Source organism: Artemia sp. Qi Xiang Cuo, chromosome 4 (genome assembly GCF_049724085.1).
Source record: "Artemia sp. Qi Xiang Cuo chromosome 4, ASM4972408v1, whole genome shotgun sequence".
Lineage (NCBI taxonomy): Eukaryota > Metazoa > Arthropoda > Branchiopoda > Anostraca > Artemiidae > Artemia > Artemia sp. Qi Xiang Cuo.
This window is the reverse complement of record NC_142797.1, coordinates 85535401-85558704: the sequence shown is the minus strand read 5'-3', so window position 1 is coordinate 85558704 and position 23304 is coordinate 85535401. Positions and strand designations below refer to the sequence as shown.

General features: G+C 31.7%; 2 long non-coding RNA genes across 2 annotated transcripts in view; both read right to left on the bottom strand.

Moving 5' to 3' along the window:
* Nucleotides 1-471: 471 nt before the first annotated feature.
* The window catches only part of LOC148953564 (uncharacterized), a 29939-nt gene continuing 7106 nt past the window's right edge, over nucleotides 472-23304 (bottom strand). The window contains exon 2 of the long non-coding RNA XR_016141723.1: nucleotides 472-993. This is a non-coding gene — a long non-coding RNA (uncharacterized LOC148953564). The remainder of the gene's footprint in view (nucleotides 994-23304) is intronic.
* LOC148953565 (uncharacterized) lies at nucleotides 10751-17844 on the bottom strand. Its single transcript, XR_016141652.1, has 2 exons — nucleotides 17480-17844; nucleotides 10751-10911 (listed from the first exon to the last, which is right to left on the bottom strand). It is a non-coding gene; the product is annotated as an uncharacterized LOC148953565 (long non-coding RNA).

The following is a 23304-nucleotide window of genomic DNA, read 5'->3' as shown; positions in this document are numbered from 1 at the left end:
TTCTTGATAAGTTTGCTTACATTTTTTCCTATAATCTGAGCATATTGGTGGTTTGAAGTTCTATTTTCCGTGATATTCAGATAACAAAAGTAAGTTTGTTTATATATTACGAGAGTTCGTTTTCGCCATGACCTTTAAACGTAATAACTAAATGTATTAGATCACAACTGTTCTGTTCTAGACGTATACCCCGGGTTTGGTAGTGATATCTGTCGATAGAGAGAACATCGGTGGTTTCGACAGGGTTTAGATTTCCCAGTATAAGTCCAATTGGTCATACCTGCGGACGTAAGCCCCGCTCCAGCCCAGCTTCCAAGAGCGGTAACCCAGAGCGGTACTGAATTCTACCGTGGAGTAGTAATATTTTTATGAGATCTCCCGAAGGCCTTTAGGATAGAGGAGTTAGCCTGTGGCTATTCTCATTTGAATAGTAATGAAAGCTATCCTCTACTGATACCTTTTTTCTTAGGCTATCCTCTACTGAACACCTTTTCTGGAAGCTATCCTCTACTGAACACCTCTTCTGGAAGCTATCCTCTACTGAATACTTTTTCTTGAAGCTATCGTCTACTGAACACCTTTTTCTTATACACTTGTCCCTCCCACTCTAATCCCCTATTCAACTAACTTCTGTTATATCCAGCTTGACTCGAGGCCCCCTCCCACTGTGCAAATTTCTGATTCAAAACATGAAACTTTATTACCCTAGCAGCTGAATATCTGGATTTATATTCCGTAATCCGACATTAAAATATCAAACAATACGCACAGATGACTATTTCCCTAAAATGTATTCTATATCTACCAGCTATGAGGTTCAGATTCTAAATCAACATTCAAACTAAGTCTAAAAATTAATGTTACTATTTTCATTTTACTTTCTTAAGTAACAAGACAGAATTAAAAATCGTCTTACTTAGAAGAAAGATTGGCAAAATACGTCACACACTTTGCAAAGGTAAATCTTAACAATGGCGATTCGTGTTGCGCCAGCTGAAAAAAAAGGAAAAAATGATAAATAAAACGTATATCTTAGAAAAACAATGACAGGCTCAATATATAATAAAAATTCAAATGATCTGATACTTCTAAGCAAAAAGAATTACGAGGTTCCTTTTCTTGACTTTCCATGACACAATTCATGGATTCTTTTTTTTCTTCTTCTTTTTCTTCGTTTTTTCTTCTTTTATAAAATGGTTAGAAGTGTTTTCAATCATTGATATGGCGCCAATGTTCTAGCACCCAACAGACCGTTGTCCTTAACATGAGCTAAACACAAACTTCAATAATTTTCTTTTGAGCATGAGAAAGCAAGCTATTTAACTTTTATGCGAGAAAAAAAAAAGACAAATTATGCTATCAATTTGTTGCAACTAAAATGACCTAAAAAAGTCCAGATTAAAATATGTAGTTTCCTAGCATTTGGAGAAAGAAGGGCACTCAGGGACAGTAAGGGTAATAGATAGTCTTTACTCGTACCCCATGTGTGAAGATAAGGGCGAGAATATGCTTCACTTCATGGCTCTTTGTCCCGAATTACAGGATTTAAGAAAAGAATTATTTTCTAGTAGTTTGGGGTCAAGTGTGTGGTTGGTTTATGTAATGGGATCAAAATACTATGGGACAATAAAAAAATTGCAAATTAAATTAGGGTGATCCATAGAGATATTTTTGTAAGGGAAGAAGAGAATAGAATTTTATTTTAAAAATTACATTTTAAAATTTACCAAACACATATTTTTGATTACTTAGTGGTTGTAAATATTACACATAATATATTTTTATTTAGTCCCTAATTTTCCTCAACATTCATTGAAAGTTTCAATTTAATACCTATAGCCGTCCTTGATATATTGCAGATGAATCTTTTGACAACATGGATACAGATATTGTTTTTTGATTTAATTCAATACTCCCCTGAACATTAGCCAAAAGTTTAAACATAAGCAGTAATTTTAGTTGAAAGTAATAGCAGAAATCACAAGTAATAGTAGCAGTCATAAGTAGTAGTAGTATCTACAAGCAGTAGTGGTGGCTGCAAACAGTAGTAGTGGTCACAAGTTTTGATACCAATAGATACATCAAAAAAATCAGATTTTAATTCAGATTTCAAATATATAAGTTTCATCAAGTTTCATCTTACCTATCAAAAGTTACGAGCCTGAGAAAATTTGGCTGATTTTTGAAAAAAGGGGGAAATATCCCCAAAAAGTTATAGAACCTTAATCAAAATCAGACAATCATATTCAGGGTATCAGAGAACCCTCCTGCAGAGGTTTCAAGCTCCTATCTAGAAAAATGTGGGATTTTGAATTTTTTGCCAGAAGAAAGATCAGCGTGTTTATTTGTTTTTGTTTTTTTTTCCCAAGGGTGATCATATCGACTCAGTGGTCCTAGAATATCGCTCATTGGAACGGAAATTACAAGTTCTAGTGCCCCTTATAAGTGACCAATAAATGGAGTGCAACTAGGCCCCCTCCCAAGCTCATTTTTTCCCAAAGTCGCACGATACAAATTTTGAGATAGCCATTTTGTTCAGCATGGTCAAAAATGTTATAACTATGTCTTTTAGGATGACTTAATCCCTCGAAGCCTCCATGGGGAGGGCTTAAAGTTATGAACTTTACCCTATGTTAACATTGCGTATTGGTTATTGCAAATTATACAGACGTTTTCCGGGGGAATTTTTCTGGTTGTGGAATATGGGGGTGGGGCGGGGGTTATATGGGAGGATTTTTTCATGAAGGAAGTTTTCATGGGGGAAGGGACATTGCTATGAAGGGGGTGCCGGATTTCCCATCATTATTTTAAAAAAACATCTCTTTGATTGCAGCATATTAACACAAACTATATATTTTCACCTCAGAAACATTGAACTGTCCAAAGTCAACAAATATTGAACTCCCAAATTACTAGAAAGTTTTGGAGAGACTCTATTTGGAAATCTTTCTGTCTTCTCTGCTCTTAGATACCAATATACTAACGCAAACAATTTATATCCACTTACCCAAATATTGAAAAGGGGCAAATATTTAGCACACTCAAAACAATATTATTCACAAAAGAGACAAAATTATCCAAAAAACTTGCCTAATAGTAGGTTTTGATAGTCCTTCGCTGCCGAAAACGCCATAACCAGTGCGGTTTGCCACTTCCCTCCAGAGGAATTATAAAATCACATACAGGATAAGTTTTAATTGTTAACGGCATAAAAAATGACATAAACATGTTCTCTTTTCTTACATGTTATTGTTCTGTCTTGCTTAGCCGGTGTGGTCATAGGAATTATCTACTGAATATGATTAAGTTAAAGTGTATTTTGATTGAATATGGTTTGATTGATTGAATTAAAGTAAATCAGTTTAATTTTTAATTAATTGGATTGGACAAACGAGCTCGATTAAACACAAAGACCGACGTAGAAGCTGTGGCCGAAAGATGTATAATATTTTAGTGCCTTCATGGCAATTTCCCTTCCCCTATGAAAACTTCCTTCATGGACAGATCCTCGAATATTATCCCTGACCCACCCACCCCACCCCACTACCAGAAAAAAAACCTCCAGAAAACTTTTGTATACTTCCCAATAAACAATACTATATGTTAACATTGGGTAAAGTTCATAACTTCCAGCCCTCCCCCTGAGGGCTTCGAGGGATTAAATCATCCTAAAAGACATAATTAAAACATTTTCGACCATGCTGAACAAAATGATCATCTCAAAATTTCGATCGGGTGACTTTGGGAAAAAAATGAGCGTGGGAGGGGGCCTAGTTGCCTTCATTTTTTTGGTCACTTAAAAAGGGCATTAGAACTTTTAATTTCCGTTCCAATGAGCCCTCCCAAAATATTCTAGGACCACTGGGTGTTACGATCACCCCTAGGGAAAAGAAGAAAAAAAACAAAAAAAAAACAAATAAACACGCATCCGTGATCTTTCTCCTGGCAAAAAATGGAAAATTACACATTTTTGTATATAGGAAATTGAAACCTCTACAGTAGGGTTCTCTGATACGCTGAATATGATGGTACGATTTTCATTAAGGTTCTATAACTTTTAGGGGGTCTTTCCCCCTTTTTTTGAAAATCAGCCAAATTTTCTCAGGTGCGTAACTTTTGATGGGTAGCACTAAACTTGATGAAAGTTATATATTTGAAATCAAAATTAAAATCAGATTCTTTTTATGTATCTATTGGTATCAAAATTCCGTTTTTTAGAGTTTCGGTTACCATTGAGCCGGGTCGCTCCTTACTTACAGTTCGTTACCACGAACTGTTTGATTGACAAATATTTTAAATGAATTAACCAACACAGAATTATATAGCACCTCTGCAACAATTCAGTATATTCAATAAAACAAATCTTACTAGATATTCCATCTTCTGTTGATCTGCTCTTATGCCTGCCTATTCTAATGTTAATAAGACAAAAATAGCTATGTAAAAAGACAAATTTAGTATATTTATACAAATCCACAATTTAATTCTATGTGGACTCCTGGTACCAATGGACAACACTTAGAAAAGGAAGAAAAATGTCTACCGCCACAAACTAAAAATGCAATCAAAACTACATGAAAATTTAACAAGCAATTAAAATTAAAATATAATACTATTTAAAATTTGAGACACACGTTAAATTTTTTAATTAAGCTCTTTAGGCCAAAATTCCTTTAAGAACGGACCAAAAAAAAAATAATAAAAAAAATAATTAGCAAGTTGACGAGAAAAATGCTAATATTGTTTTGAGTGTGATAAATATTTGCCCATTTTCAAAATTTGGGTAAGTTGATATAAATTGTTTGCGTTAGTATATTGGTATCTTAGAGCAGAGGAGACAGAAAGATTTCCAAATAGAGTCTTTTAAAAACATTCTAGTACTTTGGGAGGTCAATATTTGTTAACTTTTGACAGTTCAATGTTTCGGAGGTGAGAATATATAGTTTGTGTTAATTTGCTGCAATCAAAGAGACGAGACAATAGAGAGATTTCCAAAATAATTATGTTTCAGTAGATTCTATTAACTTTACCTTAAATATTTGCTTGCCTTGGTCTGTTCAATATTGGCGTAGGTGGAAATACCGGTCATCAGAGACAGGAGATAATTGAGAGGCTTCAGTAGATTCTGTTAATTTAGCCTTAAATTTTTGTTGGTTTTTGCATATTAAATTAGTGTTTAGGTTGAAATATAAATTTATTTGAGTATAATTTCATAAAAAAAGAGAGACTCGAGAAGCTTTAAAAACCGACAAGGTTGTGAACGTTTTTGACTCTTCACACTGCCATTTTGAAGATGAAACCCATAATTTTTTCTTTTTTATACCATAAGGATTGATAAATTTTGGTCATACCACGAAGTAATTTAAAATGTTGCGTGACTAAAAACCAAACCGGATTGGTAAGGTCAACTTTCTAATTATTTATTTATTGATTTTTTTTTTGTGCTTGTCTTAATTTAAGTGGTGCGTAAACAGTTTAAATTAGAAAATTCACGATATTAAGTAAGTGTAAAACTCAGTATATTTTTATTTTAATTTCTTTTTATATTTTACGGCAGTTTTGATTGCTGTTTTATTGTGTTGCGGTAGACCTTTTTATTCATTTTACAAGTTTTTTAACGTGGTAACAGGAGTCCACATAGTATTAAATTGTGGATTTGTATAAATGTAATAAATATGTCTTTATACATAGATCTTTGTGTCTTATTAACCTTAGAATAGGCCGGCATAAGCGCAGATAAACAGAAGATGGAATATCTATTAAGATTCTTTTTATTTAATATACTGAAGTGTTGTAGAGGTGATATATATTTCTGTGTTGGTATATTCATTTAAGATATTTGTCAATCAATGAGTTAGTAGTAACAAACTGGAAGTCAGGAGCGACCCGTCTCATTGGTATCAGTTCGGATATTCCGTATATGCATGGGTGTGACCTCTCTCTCAATCCCTTGATCTTTAAGCGAATTTTTTTTTGTTTTTAAAGACATAAATTTGTGAGTCAGTCAATATTCAGCGTAAAGAGCAAGGCGTTGAGCAGAGGGCAGCCCCTTTCATATACGGACTAATTTCTGTTCGTTTTAAGTTTTAATGTCGCTCCTTACTTTCAGTTTTAAAAACTTGTTTTTTTCTATTTAATTTCTGATCGTGTTTTAGTTAATGCAGCTTTTATTTTGGTTCACCGTCATTGAATAAGTAAACAAAATTTTGTTCAAATTCTTTAAAAATGACCCCTTAATCACAAAGGCCGTTAATTAGAATAAATAGCTCTTATGAAACTACTAAAAAATCTTTGGCCTAAAGAGCGAGGCATGGACTAGAAGGTGAACCCAATCACATAGCTAATATTTTTTTGTTCGTTTTTGATGTTGTTCGTTTTTGTTCGTTTTGATGTTGCTCCTTACTTTCAGTTGAAAAACTTGTTTTTTTATATTTAATTCCTGATTTTTTTTAAAATAATTATGGGAAATCTGGCGCCCCCTTCATAGCAATGTCCCTTCCCCCATGAAAACTTACTTCATGAAAAGATCCTCGCATATAACCCCCGACCCACCCCCCTACCCCACAACCAGAAAAGATTCCCCCTGGAAACGTCTGTATGCTTTCCAAAAACCAATACTATATGTTAACATACGGTAAAGTTCATAACTTTAAGCCCTTCATGAAGGAAATTTTCACGGGGGAAGGGACATTGATATGAAGGGGGCGCCGGATTTCCCATCATTATTTTAAAAAAAAATCAGAAATTAAATATAGAAAAAACAAGTTTTTCAACTGAAAGTAAGGAGCAACATCAAAACTTAAAACGAACAAAAAAATATTAGCTATATGATTGGGTTCACCTTCTAGTCAATGCTTCGCTCTTTAAGCCAAAGATTTTTTAGTACTTTAATAAGAGCTATTTATTCTAATTAACGGCCTTTGTGATTAAGGGCTCATTTTTAAAGAATTTGAACAAAATTTTGTTTACTTATTCAATGACGGTGAACCAAAATAAAAGCTGCATTAACTAAAAAACGATCATAAATTAAATTAAAAAAAACAAGTTTTTTAAACTCAAAGTAAGGAGCGACATTAAAACTTAAAACGAACAGAAATTATTCCGTATATGAAAGGGGCTGTCCCCTCCTCAACGCCTTGCTCTTTACGCTAAAGTTTGACTCTGTCTCACAACTTTATTTTTTAAAACAATAAAAAAATTTAGCGTAAAGAGCAAGGCGTTCAGGAGGGAAGAGCCCCATTCATATACGGACAATGGTAATGGCTCAATGGTAACCGAAACTCTAAAAAACAGAATTTTGATACCAATAGATACATCAAAAGAATCAAATTTTAATTCTGATTTCAAATATATAAGTTTCATCTTAACCATCAAAAAATACGAGCCTGAGAAAATTTGTCTGATATTTGAAAAAAGGGGGAAAGACCCCCTAAAAGTTATAGAACCTTAATGCAAATAACACCATCATATTCAGCGTATCAGAGAACTCTACTGTAGAGGTTTCAAGCTCCTATCTACAAAAATGTGGAATTTTGCATTTTTTGCCAGAAGAAAGATCACGGATGCGTTTTTATTTGTTTTTGTTTTTTTTTTCCAGGGGTGATCATATCGACCCAGTGGTCCTAGAATATCGTTAAAGGGCACATTGGAACGGAAATTAAACGTTCTACTGCCCTTTTTAAGTGACCAAAACAAATGGAGGGCAACTAGGCCCCCTACCAAGCTCATTTTTTTCCCAAAGTCACCCGATACAAATTTTGAGATAGCCATTTTGTTCAGCATGGTCGAAAATATTACAAAGATGTCTTTTAGGATGACTTAATCCCTCGGAGCCCCCAGGGGGAGGGCTTAAAGTTATGAACTTTACTATAGTTTAACAGTTTTTTTTGTTTTTTGTACTTTATACAGCGTTTTTCTGGCATAATCTTTTGGGTGGGGGGGTGTGGGGGTGGGGTCGGTAGTTTTATGGTATTATCTTTTCATGAAGGAAGTTTTCACGGGGGAAGGGACATTGATATGAAGGGGGCGCCGGATTTCCCATCATTATTTAAAAAAAAAATCAGCAATTAAATATAAAAAAAACAAGTTTTTCAACTGAAAGCAAGGAGCAACATCAAAACTTAAAACGAACAAAAAAATATTAGCTATATGACTGTGTTCACCTTCTAGTCAATACCTCGCTCTTTAGGCCAAAGATTTTTTAGTAGTTTCATAAGAGCTATTTATTCTAATTAACGGCCTTTGTGATTAAGGGGTCATTTTTAAAGAATTTGAACAAAATTTTGTTTACTTATTCAATGAAGGTGAACCAAAATAAAAGCTGCATTAACTAAAAAACGATAATAAATTAAATAGAAAAAAACAAGTTTTTAAAACTGAAAGTAAGGAGCGACATTAAAACTTAAAACGAACAGAAATTAGTCCGTATATGAAAGGGGCTGCCCTCTGCTCAACGCCTTGCTATTTACGCTGAATTTTTACTGAATCACACATTTATTAATAAAAAAAATAAAAAAATTTAGCGTAAATTGCAAGGCGTTGAGGAGGGGACACACCCATTCATATACGGAATATCGGAACTGATACCAATGAGCCGGGTCGCTCCTTACTTCCAGTTTGTTACTACGAACTGTTTGATTGACAAATATCTAAAATGAAATTACAAACACAGAAATATATAGCACCTCTACAACAATTCATAATATTCAATAAAACAAATCTTACTAGATATTCCATCTTCTGTTTATCTGCGCTTATGCCGGACTATTCTAAGGTTAATAATACACAAAGGGCTAAGTCTAAAGACAAATTTAGTATATTTATACAAATCCACAATTTAATACTATGTGGAATCCTGGTACCAATGGAAAACATTCGGAAAAGGAAGAAAAATGTCTACCACAACTAACTAAAAATGTAATCAGAACTACATGAAAATTTAACAAGAAACTAAAATTACAAGAGAATACTATTTAAAATTTGAGACTCACGGTCAAGTTTCTAAGTAAGCTGGTTCTGCAACCATTCCTTTAAGAACGGACCAAAAAAAAATCAATAAATGAATAATTAGAATGTTGACGAGAAAACTGCGTTGGGTTTGAGCGACAGGCTCAAGTTTCTAAGAATGCTGGTTCTGCCACAATTTTAGCGAGAATTATGGTCTAAAACAGCAAAAATTGTGCGTTTCATCTTCAAAATGGCAGTGTGACGAGTCAAAAACGTTCACCACCTTGTCAGTTTTGAAAGCTTCTCTATTATCTCTTTTTTTATAAAAATATAATAAAATAACTGTATATTTAAAACTACTCAAGCATTTAATAGGCCAAGACCAACAAATATTTAAGGCTAAGTTAACAGAATCTACTGAAGCCTCTCAATTATCTCCTGTCTCTGATGACCGTATACTGACATAAACTATATATTTCCACCTACGCCAATATTGAACAGACCAAGGCCAGCGAATATTTAAGGCAAAGTTAATAGAATCTACTGAAACCTCATTATTTTGGAAACCTCTCTATTGTCTCATCTCTTTGATTGCAGCATATTAACACAAACTATATATTCTCACCTCCGAAACATTGAACTGTCAAAAGTCAACAAATATTGAACTCCCAAATTACTAGAAATTTTTGGAAAGACTCTATTTGGAAATCTTTCTGTTTCCTCTGCTCTTAGATACCAATATACTAACACAAACAATTTATATCCACTTACCCAAATATTGAAAAGGGGCAAATATTTAGCACACTCAAAACAATATTATTCACAAAATAGACAAAATTATCAAAAAAACTTGCCTAGTAGTAGGTTTTGATAGTCCTTCGCTACCGAAAACGCCATAACCAGTGCGTTTTGCCACTTCCCTCCAGAGGAATTATAAATTCACACCCAAGATAAGTTTTAACTGTTAACGGCATAAAACATGATATTAACATGTTATCTTTTCTTACATGTTATTGTTCTGTCTTTCTTAGCCAGTGTGGTCATAGAAATAATCTACTGAATATGATTAAGTTAAAGTGTATTTTGATTGAATATGGCTTGATTGATTGAATTAAAGTAAATAAGATTAATTTTTAATTAATTGGATTGGATAAATGAGCTTGATTTGAAAGAAATACATAGCAATTTCGAGAATACTAGCAATTTTTGTCGCCTAATGTATAATATTTTATAATATTTTAGTGTATAACATTTATATTAGTGTATGGCCGAAAGATGTATAATATTTTAGTGAATACGAGCTATTCCTGTCACCTGTCACGTGCAACTAACTATTAATACTAATATTCATAGTAGTGCCAAGTCAGATTAATCAAATTAGATTGATTTTAAAAATTGATTAAGATTATTAGATTCATTCAATCCCAAGATTGAATTAGAAAGTTGTGGCCGAAAGAAATACAATAGCAATTTCGAGAATACTGGCAATTTTTGTTGCCTATATGAGCATACCACTACTAACACCACTAACAATACATTGCACTACCGAATCGTCTAAGGCCTAGCTGCACATAGCTGCACAAGCTTCTCCGATGCAAATTATGCCAAGCATCACTCTAACGCGACCCTATTAAGTTCCAATGTCAATTGGATCCTTTGTTACGAACTCTTTCGGAGACATTTTCCTTTACACTTTTTATATTCAATATCCTTAAATTGCGTTAAATTACATGATTTTCTATTTTATTCTTAATATTTATACATTTAATACTGCTTCTAAATCATCTTCATATAATAAAATGAGATTGATTGAGCGGTACATGCCTGAGCGAGTTCTGGCAAAATATAATCCGGGAAGATATTCCTGTCCAGTCAGCGTAGCTGGTCAATTGAGCAAAGGACTTTTATAAGCGTCTTCACTGTCCTTCACCTTACAACTGGATTTCTTTCACGAGCCAGTATAAACTTAAAAAAAAAAGAAAAAAAGAATTATATAATACGTTAAATTTGAATTGTTATATAAAAATTTGAAAAAATTCTTAAAAAAATGTCTAATAATTTCCAGAAGATAATTGATAAAGGTGTAAATTAATATAAAAATTTTTCAATATTATAAATAAATCAGCAAAGCGAGACAATACAACTAAATACCTCTTTATAAAGTTTGTTACAAGAGAAAGAGGAAAATTTTTCAGAGCGAAAACGAACAAGCGATGTCGATATGTAAATTCCAGTTACTAGGCATTATAATTCTATAGGAATAAAAAAACTTATAAATGTATAATAATAAAATAGAATATTAATAAATATTCAAAAGATTATGTGCTTCTCTCAAATATTACAAAAACTAAAACAAAATACAAAATAAAGAATAATCAATAGACCTAAGAACTAAAAACCAAATACCAGGCAAAAATAACAAAGAAATTCACGTAAAAAATATTAAGTACTTAACATGGAACCAATAAATAGTAAACAAGTTATAGCTGAGGGTGAGTATTCTCTTAAGACATAAAACTGATAATTTTGCTAAAAGAGACTGAAATGTTGAATAACATTTATTGATAAATTTTGGAATATCAAGCGTTTCCATAAAATGATGAAAAAACAAACCTATGTTACTCAAATGTACAGGCCCAAGTCTAGTTAAGACCTTAAGAAGTGAGTAGCTACAGATAATAGTTTCCCAACATATCTTTGATTTTAAAAGAAGATGTTCCATTTAAATATAGAATGATTTCAAATTTAATTATTTGATAATTTAAAACTTTTAATTTAAAAAAATTAATTAAAAGAATTTTCAAAATAAGTGACTAAGGATCGAGAATCATGATTAATCAGAACAAAAACCTCAGTAAAAGAAGTTAATAATAAGAGAGAATAAAAAAACATTATTTTAAGAGAAAACAGTTCAGATGTAGTGAGAGAGACACCGGTTTAAATTTTACTATTTAATAAAAAACGAAAATCAGATAAAGCAGATAAAAATTTATACTTTATTATATTAATGTACATAAACCAAAAAAACAATAACAAAAATAAAAAATAAAATACGGAATAAAATGAAAAAAATAAAATACAGAGGACTTAAACAATTTCAATAAATTTAAGTAAGAAAGAAAGTCGCCAACTGTAAAAACAAATTAGAATGATAAGAATAATATTAAAGACATTTTTGGCTCGTATATCCTTAAGCGTACGCTGGAACTAAAACAATATTTTTTTTCTCTCATTTTCACTCAGAATGTCAAGCTTTTATTTTATATGATCAATATCATAATAATCAATAAAACATCGTCAATAATAAGATCCATTTGTGCTCAAATAATTCTGGCCATCCACAAAGTTAAAGTTTTTTTTTTTTTTTTTTTTTTTTTTTTTTTTTTTTTTTTTTTTTTACACTTAGTCATTCTTAATTTTCACGGGAAGAAACAAAGAACATAATGTTAATATAAAAGAAATTACAGCTGAATTTTTCAAGTTCGAAGTGTTTTGAAAAAAAGAGAAAGATAGACAACGATAAAAGGCTTACCAAATATGGAAGAACTCGGTCACAAATCAATTCTGGACAAAGGTTGTCAAAAAGGACTTCAAGAATGTCAAGCGCACGAAGCTTATTTTCACACATCTTCAATGACTTTGAACAGCGTTGAACCGAGCTTTTTTCACAAATTCTTATTCAGTTTAAATGATATAGGCCTGTCCTTTTTTTTATGCATTTCACAAAAATATAAACTAAGATCTAATATTTTATCTCCTTCTGGCAAAAATCGGCAAATAGACTTTAATTTCAACAATTATTTAAAAAAATCAGGTTATTATAAAAACTAAAAATTTGGATTAGGAACAAAACTGCACACAAGAGGGAACAAAGAAGTCTCATCTAAGGTATCAAAGACCATCCACCCTTTTAATTTTTTCTTCTTAGGAATATATAATCTGAGCAGCCACGTCCCATTAAGAGTCAGACATATATGCGTCTAAGATCAAGGGTAAATTTGTTTTCATTACAGGTTTCGTTAAAACCCATCCCATTTTTGTAATTGCGCTCTGATTTCATTTGATGTCCCATTTGTGTCATTAACAAACACTTTTAATCTACCCAGTAATCTAAACAGGATTAAAAGTTAAATCCCCTCAGTCAGATATTTCAGCTTGAGGTCAGAGTCAATAAGCTCAACAAGATAACTAGTGAATCTAGCAATGAAAAAATCAAGCAAAAGTTTCAATGATATTTCTAGCTATTATAGAGTGGCGCTGCCTATGATATTTCTAGGATGCCATTTTGAAAACATACATACATATACTCTAGTTTTTTCTGTTTAATTGGAAAACTCCCTAAACTTTTACAAGGAGTTTCACCTTATTACTATTAGTGTAATTAGTTAAAGTCACTGAATTAGAATTACCAATATCATATGTATTGTCTTTTTGTAGTTTGAACATCCTTCTTATCAAGTCCTGGAAGTTTCAACTGAATAAAATAACCTGTTGCTATAATATTGCTTATATTTTATTTTGATAACCTGTATATTTATATACTTTTGTGATTTCCATCTTAATACTCTTACCCCGAAATGTAGTTGGAATAGAGGTAGTAGTCTAAGTAGCAGAATTAGTTGCAGAAGCACATGTATAAGTTGGAGTAGCATTAGTAGTAGAGTGCACATAGTAACTGTTGATCAATTGATCTTACTCTCTAAGGATTGTCTGAATGATTCAACTTAAAAACTCGAATCCATTCTGGAGATAAGCTTTTTTGACAATGTGCCTGCGCAAAGTGTCGTTTGGTTTACTTTAAATTTATCATCAATATGTCAATCTGAGTGCAGTGGCTGACATAGTAGTAGCGGTGGTAGTTGTAGTAGTCGAAGTTAGTGTAGTAGTAGTAGTAGCAGTAGCGTTCAAATATTAACTCTATGGTCAATTCATAATCTCCATTATCAGGTCCTGAAGGGTACAAATTCAGATACTGAGTCATTCCTGACCTATGACCTAGTAACAGTACGTATACACCACATGTTTGATTTAGTTCAATACTACCCTCACCCTTCTCTGATAGGATTATCTGAATTACCTTGGTCTATTGGGAAAGTAAAGGTAAAACATGAATAACTTTCTCAATAATATATACTATGCGTTAACAGTTAATGAATTCCTAACTTGCAGACCTTGCTCTAGGGCCTATGCAGGCCTAGATTACCTAAAGGTTCTTTGTGGAATCTTCGTACCAATGGTAACGAACTGTAAGTAAGGAGCGACCCGGCTCAATGGTAACCGAAACTCTAAAAAACAGAATTTTGATACCAATAGGTACATCAAAAGATTGTCTCAAATGATTATCTCAAAATTTTGACTGGATATATTTGGGCAATGAGCCCTTTCGAAGTTTCTAAGACAACTCCTACAATAAGAAGTGTCATCGTCTAAAAAACAAAATAAAAAATAGCAAAGAAAAAAAACATTGTGCCCACACAGCTGTTTAATTATGCACCGCAATTACGCTGCCCTTTGATAACTTTGACTCTTAAAAAGGGAACTTATTATTACCAATCCAATGCCCCCCCCTCTGATGCGTATACGACCAATTTATATAAAAAAAATTAAATGACCCCCTGGACGAAATTACCCCCCTTTCCCAAAGGGCTGTAGGGGGGGGGGGTGTCATCCTCAAAGACCTAATTTCCGAACCTTTTAACTATACTGAGCAACCGGGCTATCTCAAAATTTTGATTGGATGTGTTTTTGAAAATGATGGGCATGGGGGGGCTGGTTACCCCTCAATCACTTTCGACTATTAAAAAGTGCACTAATCTTTTCAATTTCTAATCGAAAGAGCCCCTTTCAAAGTTTGAAAGTGATGATCTCTCAGCTTGCCCTTAGTTCCCACATACGTCACTTTGACAAAAAAAAAAAACTATCCAAAGACGCGCTTGATTTTATTAAAAAAATTCAAAAATTCTCGAAAAAAATTCAGAAAGGCATGAGTCGCAAAAGGTCACAGCTACCACTCCGCTATCTCACAGAAATACTACTAACAACTTATTGCAGTTGCCAAGGTACCTAAGACCAACATAGAGGATGGGATAGAAACTTAATTGTCGTAAAGCTTACAGTTTGAAATAGTCAGTGAAACGGGAACCCAATACTATCCATTGACAATTCCTCAGGCAGACATCTAACTAATCCTACTCCGCCTTCCTAAGCGCCCGTGTGTCAGAACTATACTTGACCGCTGTCACCACTATAGCTTCCTATGAAGCCAGTCGTACGTACTGTTTTTACGCTGAACCCAAGCCGTTCCGATGGCGCTTGGAAAACTTCAAAATCTGGGTTCAATTTCTGTGACTTTTCTTCTCTTTTTCTTTGTTGTTTTGTCCAGAATTTAAGACCATCTGTTACCAAATAACAAAATGGGCTGAATCTTTAAGGGGAAGACCGATGTTGCCCACCCATATGGAACATTTATGTAAAAAATTTTGTCTCATACAAGCCTATTTTTACATTCAATCAAATTTAAGTTCGAGTGTAGTTGGTGTTTTATTTATGTATTTTTTGTTTAATCTTAATAGGATGGTAGTGTGTTTTTTGTTAATACAGTCATTTAATGATATTTATACTTTTGTAGATAATAATAATAATAAATAATTTTATTTAATTGATAACTGGTAAAAACTCTAAGAGTTTTTTATATCAATAATTGTAATAATATATTTGTGTGTTTATTAATGTCTATTTATTGAAATGAAATTTAATGATGTTTGTTTTTTTTTTACATTCTATATAAAAATATATAACTTTAATTTTTTTTTTTCTTATTTTTAATTTCATAAATTTTTAAATAGTTTTTAGTTAAAAATTAATTATCATTTAACTGTAAAAAAAAAATTATTAAATCAACTTTTAGTAAGTATTGAAAATCATGATTGAAAGTGATCCATCAGATAGAGTGAGGGCTTACCATCTCCTAGGAAAATATAAAGGCGTGGCTTTTCCTGGATTTTTCGACCATTTTTTTTAGGTATTTTCAAATAATTGCTGATGATTCATGTTCTCTCTCAGATGAAAGAATGTAATATCATGTTTTCCTATTCAAACCATTAAGATTGCCTTGCATGTTTTGTCATTTTATTTTCGACGACAATGCTAAAAAATTGTATTTTTTTATGAAAATGTCAAAAAAAGGTATTGTTCAAATCCTAATGGGAGATAATTATTGCCCCATCCATCCCCAAAATGATGCCTTTATCAAGACTTCATAGTTGTTAGAATACAGCTTCGTGCAAGAAACAAAAAGGTGTATCTAATAACTTTTTTTTAAAAAATGAGTTATCAGATGAGGAATGTTTGTCTTAATATTGGTAAAGACTGCACATACTTTTCCATCGAACAAGAAATTACGAAATCAATTTACTGATTAAATATTAAAAATAATAAATTACATAATTAAATTAATTAAAAATTTTTTCAAAACAAAATCTAATAGTATTTATTATTAAAACAAACAGTATAAAAAATTTAAAATTACCTTTTTGAGAAAAGAAAAAATGAGAACATTATAAATTAAACCAACAACCTAAAAATCCTATCGTTAACACTTTTTACAGTATTTGTCCTGGGTACTTAACACCCTGATCATATTTATAGAGGCAAATATACTTTATATGAGGTAGGCTTGACTTCCCATATTTTGGGCAGAAAGAATATCAAAGTTCATTTATCATATATGAAATTTTTAATTGTTACTTAGAATTATTCAGATTAATCAATTGAAAATAGTTATTACCTAGTCATTATTCTTACTTAAGACAATGTTCAAACAGTCAATTTCAAACCTTGGATATTCAAATTAGTCACTAGCTATGTATGAGACTCAGTTTTGGTATGGTTCAATTCTTTAATTGCTTAATTCAATGAGCTCAAAATTAAATCCTCAAATGTTGATATTGGCTAATAGTTAACCTTATAATTAACTTTATTAGTTAAAAAAATAAAATAGGCTTAAATGTGAGACGAAACTTAATGAGTTAATAAATTTAACTAGAAGTAAGAGATTTGAAGTTAATATCCGAGAAAAACAGCCAACGCCATCTATAAAGTTTTATATATTATATAGGTTCAGGTGTTTTCTACGGGATCCTATTATTCGATATCTGAAATAAACATAATATGTATTGTGTGTCTTGTAGTTTTACAATTTATTATATGTATTTATTTAAAGGAAAATTAGTCAGTCCATAGTAAAAATACAGAACATATACATATTAAAAACTAACAAAAAAAAACAAATAAATAAAAAATAAAAAACGTTCTTATATATGAATATTCACGAAAACATTTATAAAGAGATAAATATTTCACGATATATCAGCCCTAACGAAAAACACTCATTTTTCTGATCCGCAAATTCCTTACAATTCCCCAAAAAATGAAAAATATCCTCATCATCTTTCCCACACATCGGACAAGGTACTGTGTTAACACTATGACCCCTAAATTTAAATTTAAATGTTCCGGTATCAAAGAGACCTACTTGTGCTGTGTCTTCGCTTCAGGCATGTGACGCCACCTTTTTTCCAAATGCATTCTTCTTCTGGCTGTTCTTGCGACGTTACCTGTTAGCACTGCTACTCCGGAAAGAAGTTTATCTACACTCAGAAGGCTCAAAACCTGGCTGAGAAATTCAACAGGAGAAGAACAATTGAGTGGCTTAGCCCTCCTTGTAGTCCATAGGGACGTTGACATCTGCCCCGACAAGGTCATCGACATTTTTGCAGGGAAGAAAAATCGTCACCTGGATTTCGTTTTATAGATAATCCCCCTTACTTTTAGCTAAAAAAAATATATATATATATAGACTACTTCTACTATTTGGCTTCTTTTTGCGTTAACTGTTTTTGCTGTCTCAAAAAAAAAAAAATCGCTTGTAGTATTTAACTGTATGTAAATACTTGCATTGTTTTTGCGTTACTAAAGAAAAGAAAAGAAAAAAAATTACACTTCAAGATCAGAAAGTATGCCTAGTGGACGCGTCCGGGTTAGCACGTGGTGGAATATTATTCTAGATCTCATTTTATTTTGCTCGAGTTTTTTATAAACATAAACCGGGAAAAAAATTGGATGCCCCCCCCCCCGAACAAAAATCTTGGATACGGCCCTGCTCCATTTTTATAAAGCAAATGCTTTGAATATTGAGTGTTTAAATGTTTGATGTTATGAGATTTGTTTCATAATTTCCCTAATACATGCCATGGAGCCTTTTTGAGGATTAGTAGATTGTTGTGTAATTATTGTACTGCTGTATGGATAATAAATATATCAAATGTACATATAATGACATTTATTCCTTGAAGTTTTAATATTTTTTTATTTATTAAAGTAAAAAAAGTGATAACGTTTAAAATGTATTTTTTTTCATTAAAGTGATAATTATGTTCTGGTTTTAAGAAGGCATGGAGGTTTACAGAGTAAAGGGGGTTTCCTGGTATGATTTGAAAAACAATCAGATATTAAAATGAAAAACAAGTTTTTTCAACTGAAGTTAAACAGCAACATGAAAAATTAAAACGAACAGAAATTATTCCACATATGACGGGGGCTGTCCCATCCCAACCCTAGCTAATTTATATTAATATTTAATTTTTTTTTAAAATTCTGATAAAAAAAATACTTATTAAACATGCGGACAGTTGTATTTGAATGAGAAGCTTTTTTATTTACATTAATAATATTTATTCACGCGCGTGGTTTGAGTAAGGGCCTGCCACTCCCCCCCTCACTTACGGATAATTTCTGTTAGTTTTAATTTTTTGCTTTTCCCTTACTTTAAATTTGTGTTAAATTAAGACTGAAAAAAACTTAAAGATAATTACCACCAAACTGGCAAGGATGTGCCACATAAAAACTGCAAGAGAAATATTGCAGTTTTTATGTGGCACATCCTTGCTGCTAATTCTCACGAAAAAAGTTCATAAATCTCTCTGTTACTGCTTCTCTTGTACGCTATTGTAATCAGCTCTCAGTGGGAAAGAGTGAGAAGCACCTTCTTTCCAGGAAAAAGAGTTTCAGTCTTAAGGACTGGGGCTTGTGACTCGAGGTGACTCGTGTGACGCATATATTTTCCCTTTTTTGAAGATAAAAGGTCCATTAGCAGAAAAATAAAACATTTGAGCTATTTAAGAAGGGCCTAGACGCATCCCCCTGAAAAATCCCCTCCGGTGTATTCCCACTTGCGGACCAAGTCCCCCGTGGCCCCCCGCCCCCTCGCCAAAAAAAATCAACCTTACCAAATGTACCCGCGGACAATACCAACCGATAATTATTGCGGGCCTTATTTCGTTTTAACCAGATGGGCCCCGTAAAAAGCCGTCAGGACTAGCAGCCAAAAATGTGAAACGTTTGCGGATACGTAAGCCATCGGGACTAATTTTGCAGTCAAACTTTATTTCAGAAGACGACTTTGCCTTCGGTTCATGGATCCGACTGAATTCCATTGCTTTGAATTTTTATTCTTTAGGATACATAAGTTGTATCACTACTGTTGCTACTGCTTTTTTTATTTTTATTAAATAAAAACAAGTTCTGTTAATTGGAAGTAAGGAGCAATATTGAAACTTAAAACAAACAGAAATTATTCCGTATATGAAAAGCAAGGCCTCAACGCCTTGCTCTTTTCGCTAAAGTGTGTTATTCTTCTAATAAATAAAGTTGTGAGTAAGAGTCAAACTTTATCGTTTTGCATTACTTGTAGAATTGGTTTAAGAATGAAAAGAAAAAACAAAGAATGAATTTACAACGGTAACCCAGTTAAAAATAAGTTTTATTTGAACAATACCATACCATGATGACATTAGATTATGAAATTTGACGCTTTGCATTGATATTTAAATTCCAAAGTTTTATCATTTGTTTCTGAAAGTAAAATGACGTGGTAGACATGAATGCAGACTTGCAGCTAAATTAAATATAATTACTTCCCTTTTTTCACATATGTTTATTGATATTGGTTTGATTTTATTGTCTGTAGTACTGAGGAGCTCATTAAGGAGATAATTAAACACAAGTTTTTAAAATTTTGAACCGTTTTTATAATAAAAAATTAATCAAATGTTTAAACTACTAAAACTAAAATAATTACTTGCTAGTTTATTTTCCTTGATAGGTATGTCTTGATTTTCTGATTCTTAAATTCACTTCATAATATGCACGATTTCGCCAAAAAATCCGGCTCACCAAGTTTTTTCTGCTTTCGCAATTACCAATAATACAAATTTATACCATTTTTCAGTGATTGAGAGATCCACACTAATCCACTAATGTCAGACTAAATGGGAGGACCTGTTTGCACGCGCCGAGAATGAAGTGCCAAAAATCATCAGTCGTGATCTTACTGTTATAACATATATATACAGTGAATTTCTATAATATGTGAATTATAGAAAATATATTCAGTTACATTCCTTGTCGAGAGTAAATAGAAAAAACAAGTTCTTTCAACTGGAAGTAAGGAGCAACATTAAAGCTTGAAACGGACAGAAATAATTATGAATATGAAGGAGATTCTCTCGCCTCAACCCCTCGTTCTTTACGCTAAAGTTTTTTAGTTCTTTAAAAAAACTTCTTTAGTTCTTTAAAGACACAACCCCCAGGGATTGGCGTTTTAAGTTATACTCTGGGGGTATATATGGTTCTTATCGAAAGGATGCTCATATAAACTTCAGAGAGGGTTCATTTGATTGAATACAGGAAGTTCTAGCTCACTTCTAAAGATTCAAAAGAGAATGAATGGCAATTAAACCTCCACCACGCCCTTTTTTCCCCAAACCCATTGTATAAAAATTTGAGATAGCCAGTTTGTTAAAAATAGCTCAAACAAAAGATAATAAAAACTCCGAGGTTCACACAAACCAATTTTTTCGCTTTTATATTGTTACTTTTATAAAAGTTTTTATACTTTTATTAAAATTTTAATTTTTTCATCTTTATATTGAAAAAAAATAAATTTAAAATATAAAAAATTAGAAAAAAAAAAAAAAAAAATTAAAAAAAAAACCTTTCTAAAAAAAAAGTTTTTAAAATTAAATAAAATTGAATTTTAAATTTTTGATATTAAGTAAAAATCTTCTTTTAAATTAAAAAATCTACAAGACAAGAAAACATTATTAAATAATAAATTAAATAGAAAAAGAACATAAATTAAATATCGAAACAAAATAAGAAAAAAAAATAATTGATAATATAATTTTATAAATAAATATTAAAGTGAGCAATGATTAGATTTAATATTAAAATCAATATTTAAATTAAAAAAAATTTTTTGATATTGAATTATTAATGAAAAATAACACTAAAATAAATTAAATAAAAAATAAATAAAAATAAAAATATAATAGATAGTAATGTAAATGAATAAATAAATCTTAAAACGAGTGAAACTTCAATTGAATATGCAATTCAATATTGAAACGAGCAAAAATCACAACAAACAAGAGTTTGGGTATCGCCTCCTTATCTCACTATAAGTCTAAAACTTACTGCGTCATTGGCGCTTTACTGAAAACTATATGGGTCTTGACGAGTCTTGGACGGTATAAACAACATCAAATTTAATATTTGATGAATAAAGATATTAATTATTGAAAGGTCCATCAGTTCAAGAATTTATTTGACTATAATTTATTTTTATTTTCAATGCTGCAAGAACTGGAAAAGAAAATATTTATAATATAATTCGTTTTCAGCAAAGCGCCAATGACACAGTAGACTTTTGGTTTTAACAGTTAAGGAAGGGGGCAGTGTCCAAACTCATGTTTGCAGTGAACTATATTCGTCTTGAACAAATTTAGAAAGAATTATTAAAATAAACTTAATATTTGATATATAATGATATTAATTGTTGAAAGTTCATCAGTTAAAAAATTTACTATAATTTTAATGTTTATGTTCAATATTAAGTAAAAAGATAATATTTGTAATAAAATTGGTTTTTAGCAAAGTGCCCGAACCAAATAAAATTGGTTTTCAGTAAAGAACCAGAGTGCTCCAAAAAAGGGCACTCTGGAACCATAATAATAAGGTTTTCAATCTTCTTCCTAATGCCAGTGAAAAATCTCCAGGATCAGTTAAATCCTGCAATTTCTCAAACAAGTGTGGTAATATTAGTTTCCTATTTGGTTAAATAGCTTTTCAACTTAAAAGGTCAGGTCTTATATCAATCAGAAGCATCCCTTCTTTCAAAAACCTAGAGGTGGTTTTAAGGGAAGGAGAGAGGGGGCACTGGCCCCAGAAATCAAAATAGTGCCCCGGGCACAAGAGGCTAGAGCCACCATAGCAAAAATCTTATCTCACTTACAGCATTTTTTTTTTATTACATAGCACACAACTCCAAAGTTTAACCCGATGGTTACAATTGCTTTACAATTGTTTGTCCTGCATATGACTGGTACATCATTAAATACTACGTCATCGTAAAAAAAACAATAATAATAGTTCTATTTATTCAATAATTTATTAAATTAATAAATGAAAATTCTTTTTTTTAGAACCAATCATAAAAAATGAAAAAAAAAACATTAAAAAATAAAAAACTTAAAAAAAATTCCAGATAAAGTAAAAAAATATATTATCAAACTTATAATAAATAAAATAATAAAAATTTTACTTTCAAGATCCATTGTAATATGATATTTTACAAAAATTTCTACACAAGACTAGGAAAAGTGGGTCAACACAACCACACCTGGGGAAAAAACAAACAACTACCCCCTCCTATTTGATAAGTCTTCTGGCAAAAAATAGAGTTCCACATTTTTGCAGATAGAAGCTTGAAGCCTCTACAATCAGAATCTCTAATACACCGAATCTGATGATGTGATTTTCATTAAGGTTCTATGACCCTTAGGAGGGTTTTCCCTTTTTTTTCGAAAATAAGGCACACTTTCTCCGGTGCGTACTTTTGATGGGTAAGATTAGATAAAACTTATATATTTGAAATCAGCGTAAAATCTGATTCTTTTGCTATATCTATTGGTATAAAGATTACTAAACACGAATTGCTTGATTGAAATAATATTAAATATTCAATCCGAGCATGAAGGATCTTATATATAAAAAAACTACAAATAAAGGTTAACAGTTGTCAAATATTTGCACTGTAAAATCAATCGAGTCAAAAATCATTACATTCACATGAACTAAACTCTCTGTTGAGGTCATAATATATCATTTTTAGAGAAGACGACAAATTAGGATGATGTGATTTAGTAAAAATATACCTAATACCAAAGAGCCTAGCCTAGAGACACTGCGAACAGCAGACATTTAATGGTACAGTGCTTAGAGGGTTTCAAAGACCCAACG